Source organism: Cupressus sempervirens, chromosome 8 (genome assembly GCF_028749045.1).
Source record: "Cupressus sempervirens isolate cs-2001-9-10 chromosome 8, ASM2874904v1, whole genome shotgun sequence".
Classification (NCBI taxonomy): Eukaryota; Viridiplantae; Streptophyta; class Pinopsida; order Cupressales; family Cupressaceae; genus Cupressus; species Cupressus sempervirens.
In genome coordinates, this window is record NC_143125.1 from 806,311,683 (window position 1) to 806,321,169 (window position 9,487).

The 9,487-nt window shown below is 34.8% G+C and overlaps 1 long non-coding RNA gene across 1 annotated transcript; it reads left to right on the forward strand.

The window, feature by feature from the left end:
* Positions 1 to 1,072: 1,072 nt before the first annotated feature.
* Positions 1,073 to 3,212, forward strand: LOC149544850 (uncharacterized). Its single transcript, XR_016355298.1, has 2 exons — positions 1,073 to 1,302; positions 2,389 to 3,212. It is a non-coding gene; the product is annotated as an uncharacterized LOC149544850 (long non-coding RNA).
* The last annotated feature ends 6,275 nt before the right edge of the window (positions 3,213 to 9,487 follow it).

A 9,487-nucleotide genomic window follows, 5' to 3' on the forward strand; every position in this document is an offset into this window, starting at 1 on the left:
ATCTTGGCTAAAGGCACACCTTGAGTGACAAAAAAGGGTGACCACCAAAGTTTTTGTTGGTTCATTGAGAGTCCATCTCTGAACCTATTACTAGCCCATTGAATCCATGGCTTGATGGCTTCCCAAGATTTCCAAATACTCTTAACAACAAAAGTGCCCTGAATCTGAATATGTCTAGAAGTTACAAGAAGGGTTTGAAAAAGATAATGTAAAGTATTTTATAATCAATTGTTAGGATTAGATTAAAATATTATAATAAATTGTATAACTAGTTAATAGATTTTTGTATATTATGTGGCAATAAAGAAAAGATATAAAGAAAAGGTATGTTGGTACAATTGGATCACAAATAAATGTTAAGACAACCTTAACCATTGCTAATTACCCTCCCATTTCCACCACCATAGCCACAATGACTATTACTGTGAGGCTCCATTAAGGTTAGTGACATCATAGAAGATACAATTTTATTCACAAGTTCAACTATCACACCATCATAAAGTATTTTTTTCTTTTTTAAATGTGTCCATGTTGTTCCTTGATGTTGCTAATGAAATCTTTCCATTAATGTTTAAAATTAATTATAATTTTAAGAATAATATATTGATAAAATATTCACAATCTAAAAATTAAAATATTAATGATTAGAGATACATATATAAATCTATTAACTAAATACTTATAGACTTAAAAATCAGTGATCTTGCAATATATGTAATTCTCCTTATAAATGTCTTCTTTCACAATAATATATAAATTGTCTAATTTCACAGTATATCACTTTTTCTTAAAATAGAATTCAATGTCTCCTCACTTTCAATTGTACTCTATATTCACAATATTATTGTTGGCAAAAATTATAAAGAAAATGGATACATTGTAAAATTTAATAATTGATCAATATGCCTCATTCCCTTAACCATATCACTTCCACAACTCAGGTGTGATGACATTTGTTCATTATGCTATAAGTACATCCTAATGTCACCATCTCTTCCTCGAAGACCATTACACTATAAGCAAGAACTTTGAAGAACTTTGAAGTTAGTCACGTGATTGGAAGTTGTGATAAAAAGCTCATTTGATAGACTTATATGGGCATTACGTGGAACAATGATTCCACAAAGCTGTTTCTTTTTGTCATGTAAGAAGATTGCAATTCTTCAGAACATCAAGTATGGTACCGAGAGGTGGCATGGAGGTTGATGGCAACATGAAGGAACAAACGTTTATGGATGTAGGGACACCTGGAAACCTGGTTTCATAGAAATAAAATCCTCCCCTGTTGCCTGCCAGATGCAGGTAATTAAAATGGAGGCTCCCTATATTTTCATCTGTTCTGCTTGCATCGTGCATATTCCTATAGCTGGCATTTTAAATTGTCAAAGACAGATAGAATCCATGTAAATATCGTGAAGTTAGAGCTGTTGGAGTTTTATGTTTTAAATATTCCAAGTTCTTTTGTGTTCATTATTTCGAGGGAATTTTTCCATTCCCTCTCTGTACTCTATCCCTCCTGTTACTAGATGACTGATAATTTGTGTCTCTTAATTGAAGTTCGGATTTGAGAGAGTACGTTTTATTCTGAGATATCCTTTATTCACATTTTCGGTGACTGTACTCATTATAAATTCTTTTGTGAACTGACTTTCATCGATCTGACATAGGTCTTCAAGTGAGTAGATTTTAAGATTTATAAGCCTTGCAACTCATATATAATATGGGTTGCTGACTTTTTTATATCTGTCATGTCCCCATTTTTAGCAGATTCCTGGAGTTGGCCTAGTCAGTTCATCATAGCAACCCTTGTGAGCTGACACAGTGTTTTGGGGATCTCAGTTATGGATTTAATAGTTTTAGTAAGCCCATTTTTAGTAGTTGTTTTTTTTGGCAGGGTAGTGGATGGTTTGGTAGTTGGTCGTCACCTGTAGCTAATCAGATTAATAATTGCATAAGCTCTTATTTAGTTATTATTCATTGAGTTGCATTATTATAATAATGTTTATATTATTACAATAATGACTTTAAGTGATATTTCTAAAAATCAAGTCAGAAAGTTTCTAGTATTGAGTTCTTTTGAAAAACTTCCACGATTTCTGAAGTGGATTTTTATGAAAACTTCTCCCAACAAAAGCTTATAAATGAGGGCTCATTTCATTGGGAAAAGTAGGTTTGATTATATATTTGTTTTTGTGTCTTTGTGGCTTTTTTCCTAATTTCTGAAGTGTACACCGAGAGTTTCTGAGGATTCTGTGGAGTCACTGATGATATATAGTGATTTCATTGGTTAGTCTCCTATCTGTGATTGTTTGTGTCGGGGAGATTGGTATTATCATTTTGAAGTTTTAACTTGAAGGTTGACTACAATTCACTGCTGTGGTATAACAGGTTGCAAGAATGTCTAGCTACTTCTATTGGGCTTGGAGATTGGTTTGTTGAATATTATCGACATTGTGGAAGAGGATAATTGAAGATTGAGTTTCATTGGTGAGTTTTGCTTTACAATCAAAATCAAAACCTGGGAAAGCTAACGTTTTGCATAATGGTGTATCGAATTGTGTTGGAAAGGCTGTGTAGGCGAATTCAGCAAGAATTCCAAGGGCACGAAATTTGGAAACTCTGACTTTCAGCTAGTGTTGTTTCTTGCAAAGGCTTGGAGTCCGAGTTCTGCATTGGAGAAGTTGGACGTCACTGTATTTGACATTTAATTCCCTGCAGAATTGGGGACTGACATCTCTTGTGAAGTTCCCATACATTCCAAGCTTGCGGCTGAATCAAGGTGAGCCGTCACCCATATCTGGACCTACGTAATTGCTCCTTTATGACCTGTGGCAGCCTATGGGAGTCCTGTGATTGCAGACAGCAGGAGGTATTGCATTGTTTGGGAGGACCATTTTAATACTGGAAGGTTTGCACATGTTGGATATCCATTATTTGACATCACAGAGGTAATTTCTTGCAAGTCTGTGGCCTGCAATCGGTTATTGGTGACTAATTTCTGGCATCCATATGTAGTGTATGGGTTAATTGGAGCCCCTTTGACGACTGAAATATAAATTCTAGGTTCTTGGTGTTGATTAGATCATTGTTATGCGTATTGTTGAAGTATAGAACATTTGGAAATTAAATGTGAAAACTCTTGTTATTCCTAAGATTATTTATTTACAAGAATTCATAGGGCAAAATCATATATCAAATTGGCATTCATCTAATTTCTTGTAAGCATTAATTGTACTATTTAGCTTGAATTTGAAACTTTATATTTAGTAATATCCGGAGAGCTTGCCAAGTACTGGACCTAAGAATTGGTAGGAAGAAGTTGTTGTTTAAGTTAGATATAACCAAACAGGGTTTTTACAATACCTTGCACTAGCTTCTCATCCATCTATGACTGACATTGTTTTTTGTTGACTTAATATGTAACTAAACACATTCCCAATTCATAGGGTTTAATATGCAAAACAAGAAAAAATGCTTAATTCAGTCATTTGATTTTTCCCTTATACTGTCTTGTGATTTTATTCCTTTTCAAATGTGTTCAATTCTTATTTGTAGTTCTTTGTGGCAATATTCTAATGATGGCCTTCTTTTGTTCATTAATGTGATTATGTAAATGTATACAACAATCCCAAACCTCATCTTTACTTGTAACTGCCAAGTTTTTATACATTATAAATCAAGATGCATATAATCATCCTTTGCTTGTGGTGAGTTGTGACTTCATTAGTGCATTATTTAGATGATCATATTTTATGTTGAAAATTCAAATGGAAACAAGGTGTATGGTTGCAACATCAATTGTCGACTTATATGCAGCTCATCAGTTTCTTAAGGCAAGAAGATCTACTATATGTACATCATCATCGTCACCTCTGTGGCTATGCCTTGTGTATTGCAATTAAATTGGGTATTAGGTAGGTCATGGTACTCAGGGCCTCATGGAGGGGACTATTCCTATAAAGTGAAGGTCCCTGGTAGTCCCATGAATGATGTAACATACAAAATGCATTATATACATATTTTCCTAAAACTTATGCATGTTACTGTTTAAAAGGGAGATTTTTACTGACCGGAGGCTTAAGGGTTTTATTGCCATGTAGTCTACATTTTCAATTTTATTATATCCATCCCAGGATTTTAGGGACAATTTTGTATCAAGACCGCTGAAGACATGTAGGAAAGATGCAAAATCCATATTCATGTGAATATTTTGCTGCAAAGAATAAAGGAAACTTCCCTTTTTGGGAACAATGAGGGTGTCTAAATGAGAAGACTTCTAGAAGCAGTTTTCACATTGACACACTCAAAATTCATAGAGTTTTGCATTTTAAGTATACAGTTGGGGCATAATGCTACAACATTGATAGATGATTCCTTAGGTCTAATTAGGAGGCAATGGCCAGAATATAATTAGATAACTATTGATTTGTTCATGGAAAGCACAGAAAGACCCACATTAAAGCATCTGGTTGTCATAACTGCAAGATGTATTATATTTATTGTAATGATCAGATTTTGGTCTAACATTTTAGACGGTATTGTTCTTGTGGTGAGACAGATTTGTGTTGTTTAAGAACCCTGAAAAGATGAAAAGGTACTTGTCACTAATGGCTAGAAAAGCAAGCAGAGTATTTTTTGATAATAGAAAATCCTAAAGAGGCTTATCAATACAACTGAAATTTGTGTTGGTAGTCTTGAAATTCTTGCAAAAAGATGGAACAGTTGGTGCAGAAACTTCTGAACTAATTTGTACCAAGGAGAAAATAACTCAATGAGTTGTTTCTATAATTCAAAGACTACTTGTAAACTTGGGAGAATGGTCAAAGTGCTGAAATTAGCTCCCAAGAATAAGTTTTAGTAAAGAGCTGTATTATCTAAACAAAGACACCACTTTTTTCCTGCAGGTCTGAAACTCCCAAGACTGGTCCATGCCCTAACTCATATCTCTTCTCACTAGTAATCATTATCATCCCCCAATTTAACCAATGGCCAATAGAAATAAGGAACTATTTTCTTTGCAGGGCCGTGGGTTCCTCATAGAGCTCAAGATCATGGGCCCGATAGTTGCTCACTTACAATGAAGGGTCAAGATTGACTCAAGATCAAGGGCTCAAATTCATTGAGCAAAGCTCTAATCCAACTATCAGCTACAAGCTTTAAATGGTTGTCCAATTACATGAAGGAACCACCTTGTGGGCCAATGAAAAAATTATAATGCTTTGATAAATAGGCTAGGTAAAAATATTATATGGACTACCCATGTACTTTAGTCTTTTGGCATGATCTGATTGAATGTGCATGGACATGTGCAACTGGAGCCTTCTAATTGGTTGAAGATGAGTCGATATATCCTTATCACATAGACTTAATAGATCCCTTGGTTACGAGGAAGTCTCTCTCGACACAACATTATTAAGCCTTCAATTGTAATGGCCCAATTTGTTGCATCTTCATGAATTTCTTCCATCCTTTTGAAAATCTTCTCATGGTATTTGTTTGTTCTCTTGATCTTCTCAAAGTTTTATGCAATTGGATAATTCCACTTGATTCAATTGAACTTTTATTCCCAAAGGTAATTCAAGATGATGATAATCTTCCAACACTTGTAGCCATGGTTTTTCTTGTGCAATTTTTTTAAAAACTCCACTTTGGTAATCTGGCCTTGAACCACCTTCTTGTTTGAAGTTCTGGGTCTGATCTTCTTTGACAGAAGGCTGGCCATTTATGAATTATTGGAGTGGAAGCCACCTATGCTTGAATTTTTGCTATAGCCCGTTCTCATCACCTTGCGAAACAAGGAAGAGACTTTCACTAAAAGCTTGAGCTCATACTTCATGTAATCAATCTTTCAAAGATGAGCGGAATTAAAGAGTAAAGACAATGAACTTGAAACAAATCTCTATATATTTCAACTGTGAAAACTTTAAATCCCTCAATTCAAAATGCATTTCTAAGACAATATAAGGATTTAGAAAGGACTTCCTAGATGCTAAGTCTGAAAAAAAATCACAATCTTTAGCAAAGGCTAATATCACCTATTAAGACTCCACACCTTGCTACCTGTCAAAAGAATTCTGAGTTTACACCTTCAGGTCTGCAAAGTGTTAGTCCTTTTATACTTGCTTATTTCACAAAGCTCCGACCTCTCACTGTTAAACTTGATGGACTTCAATGTTTATGCAATCAAGGCTTGATTCTGACATGTTTTGCCTCTCCAAATCCTTATTTCATACCCAGTTTTGTAATTTGCAGACCTCACAAAAACTCATCTTGCCTATAAAACAACAGGGTTTCACTTTCTAAATGATTCGGGAAGCAAGTTTATGTGCGAAGCCGAGTTTTTATCCCCACAAGGAAGTGGTGGAATTTCAGGGTGCCTTGTCTAGCCTTGGACATGAGAGTGGCAAAATCCACCACCTTCATGTCCACTCCACATTTGCTCTGGACTGACCTTTCTTACACATTTTCAACTTGCATCTTAACTCTAAACTCTTTATTTTGATGAAAAATTTCACTCCAATCCCATTTTGCGTCCAACAATTTCCCCATCAAAGATCTAATTAACATTTTGTTGATCTTTCTACTGTTTCAAATCTGATCATACTTGGAGAAAAATCGATTTTCAACCTTAATCCCACATTCCTTCATTGCCAACAATCTCATTGAATGAAAATTTCCTTCCAATTAGGTGGTGGAAATCGAAGGTCTCATGTCCAGTTTTGGCCACAAAGGTGGTGGAATCCGCCACTTCCATGTTGAGGCCCTTTTTCACCCTATACCAATTGAGCTCACATTGGGAAGAGGGGTCATTCTCCACCTTGAAACATTATACTCCACAAGGAGTCACACAAAGTTGAATCTTTCTTCACATCAAGGGGCAGAAATATAGGGGTTGTTGCCCACAAGTATGGACATGAGGGGCAGAATCCACTCTCTCCATGTCCAACCTTGGACATGAGAGTGGCCGAATCTGCCAACCTCCATGTTGACTCCATATTACCAAAGTGTGGAGTTGAAGATTTTGCTTGTTATTTTATCTCATCCTTTCATTCAAATTTATCTTCAACTCGATCGTACCTATGGAATGAGGATTTTATGTCAATATGAAGGCAGAAATATTGGGATCTTCATCCAAGAGTGGACAAGAGGGGAGAAGAATATGCCACCTCCTTGTCCAAGATGGTTGGAAGTGATAGCGTCAAGTGGCAAGGAAAAACAAAAAATATAGCATCCTTTATTATACTTTAAGTTATATTTCATGTATATAGTATATACTATTAGGATTTTTGAGTGGGTTCAAATCTCTAGGAGTTATAACAGAAATTATATATTTTAGAGGATCCTAAAAAAAAAATTAGCCTTAAATTTTAGTAATCAGCACACTTGTATCACTATTTTTTTAACTTAAAACTTCATTTATTTTCGCTTTGCATCTTCACTTCATGCTTTCACACTTTTCTTAATTCATTTCATCATAAATTTGTTGATTTCAACTCCACATCCTTGACCAGTGTTAGTGCCTATATAGACCCCCATTTTGAAATTTTAAATTTTGAGTCTTCACCATCTTAATACTTTCTTGAGCTTTATATTTTAGTTCACCTCAGGTCTTGAACCTCTTTTAACTAAGTTCGAAGTGGTTCAATTTGATCATGCAGGTTCGATGAAAATGTACAAAGTGAAAAATGATTGATGCAAGTGTATGTGAATTCAACATAGTTAAAATCAGTTAAAAAAAGGGATCATATAGTTCACAAGCACGAGTTCAAATACAGCCGAGTTCAGTGCAGAGGTTGAGTAGTTCAAGGTTAAAGAGTCAAAAGTTTATGTTCATTGGTTTAGAATTGCAGATTCAGTTTCAAATATGAAATCTTAAGGTGACTCAAGGCCCACAAACCATGAATGTAGTTTAGAATCATCATGGTCAAAAGTTTAGATTCACAGGTTCAAATTTAAAAGGTTCAAAATGAACAGGTTCAGGTTTGCAATTTCAAATATTTCAGTTCTAACAACAGCAACAGATTTTCTAAAAGCTGAAAAATGGGGTGGGGTCATAAATTTTAATCTAACCGTTGGATTGCGCGTATTTTTGGATATGTTTTAGAAATCCTAGACTTCTAAATCCTTTCCAAACGGTTTTGTCAGATCAATTACAAATTAAATGTTATGAGTGTTGGCGTAAACTCTCAAAATTGTTAGTGACAGCCACAAAGGATGATAGAAAAATCAGTCTTAGTGCGAGGGCCTGTTGTGAGGTTTTCACACCATCGCCCCAAAATTTTGGGGACCCCACTTTTTTTTTATCACCTCGGCAAATATTTGGATTGTCCAACAATTTTGATTTTTTGAGATTTTGAGCCTTGGACACCTTCAGGCCAGTGGGAGAGACTTAGTTTATTTTCACCTGGCTCCGCTTGATTTTCCAAAGCCACCAATTTCATCCTTAGGCCGGACAAAATTTTAAAGAGCAATATTTGGCAGGATAAAATTGTAAATTTGTACTTAGACGTTTTCTTTTGAAAATCTGGATATAATTGTGTAAATTTGAATAATCTTTCAAAAGGAAAATTTTGTTAGACTTCAGTTTTGGAAAATCTTAAATTTTTCTTTGGTGAAAATTTTAATTTTGTTGAAATGAGGCTAAACTGCAAAAATCGATTTTTGGCTCTAGAAGCAATTTTATTTTATTTTTGTCAAAAAAAATTCTAATTGGCATAGCAAAATTGATTTGGAAAAAAAATTGCAAAAACTTGGCTTTAATAGATTAAAATTGCCTTGAAAAACTTTTGCCTTTAATGAAATTGGTAATTTAATATTAAAAAATGGCTTTTGGTTAGCCAAAATCCAATTTTAATGACGTATTAATTACTAAATCCTCATTAAATGGAAATATTTAACATCTTCAAGGCACCATTACAATTCTTTTTGCAATTTAGAACTAATTAGCAATTTTCATTTTGGCAAAATTAATATTTAGCTAAGTATTTAATTGTGGGTCATAATTTTGCATTAATTTTTTGTTTTTCTTGCTCCTAGGGTCCAAGTCGGCTAGCTTTGAAGGAGTAAGAGAGTTGGGTATAAGAGGAGGCCTCTCTCCCATTTCCTCCTCACTTCTCACTTCTCCTTCTCAAGGTGTTGGGGATTTTGCAAGAGTAGATCTGCACTCTTCTTGGTTGGCGAAATTTGTGGAAGGCGAATTTTGTGGAAGGCCAAAATTTGTGGAAGCTGAATTTTGTGGGAGTCAAATTTTGTGGAAGGTGAATTTTGTGAGAGTTGAATTTTATGGAAGATAAAATTTTGATTTTTGCAAGAAGTTGCAATTTTTGCCCTAGGTTGGGTAATTTTATTTGGAGGTGAATTACACGCAAGTGGATTTGAAGTTCTTGAGGTCTAGTCCTAATTCCGAAAAGTCACTGTACGATTATTGGTTAAGGTGAATTTTCATCATTTAGAGTTGCAAGGGGTCCTTAAGCTGACATCTTTCTTT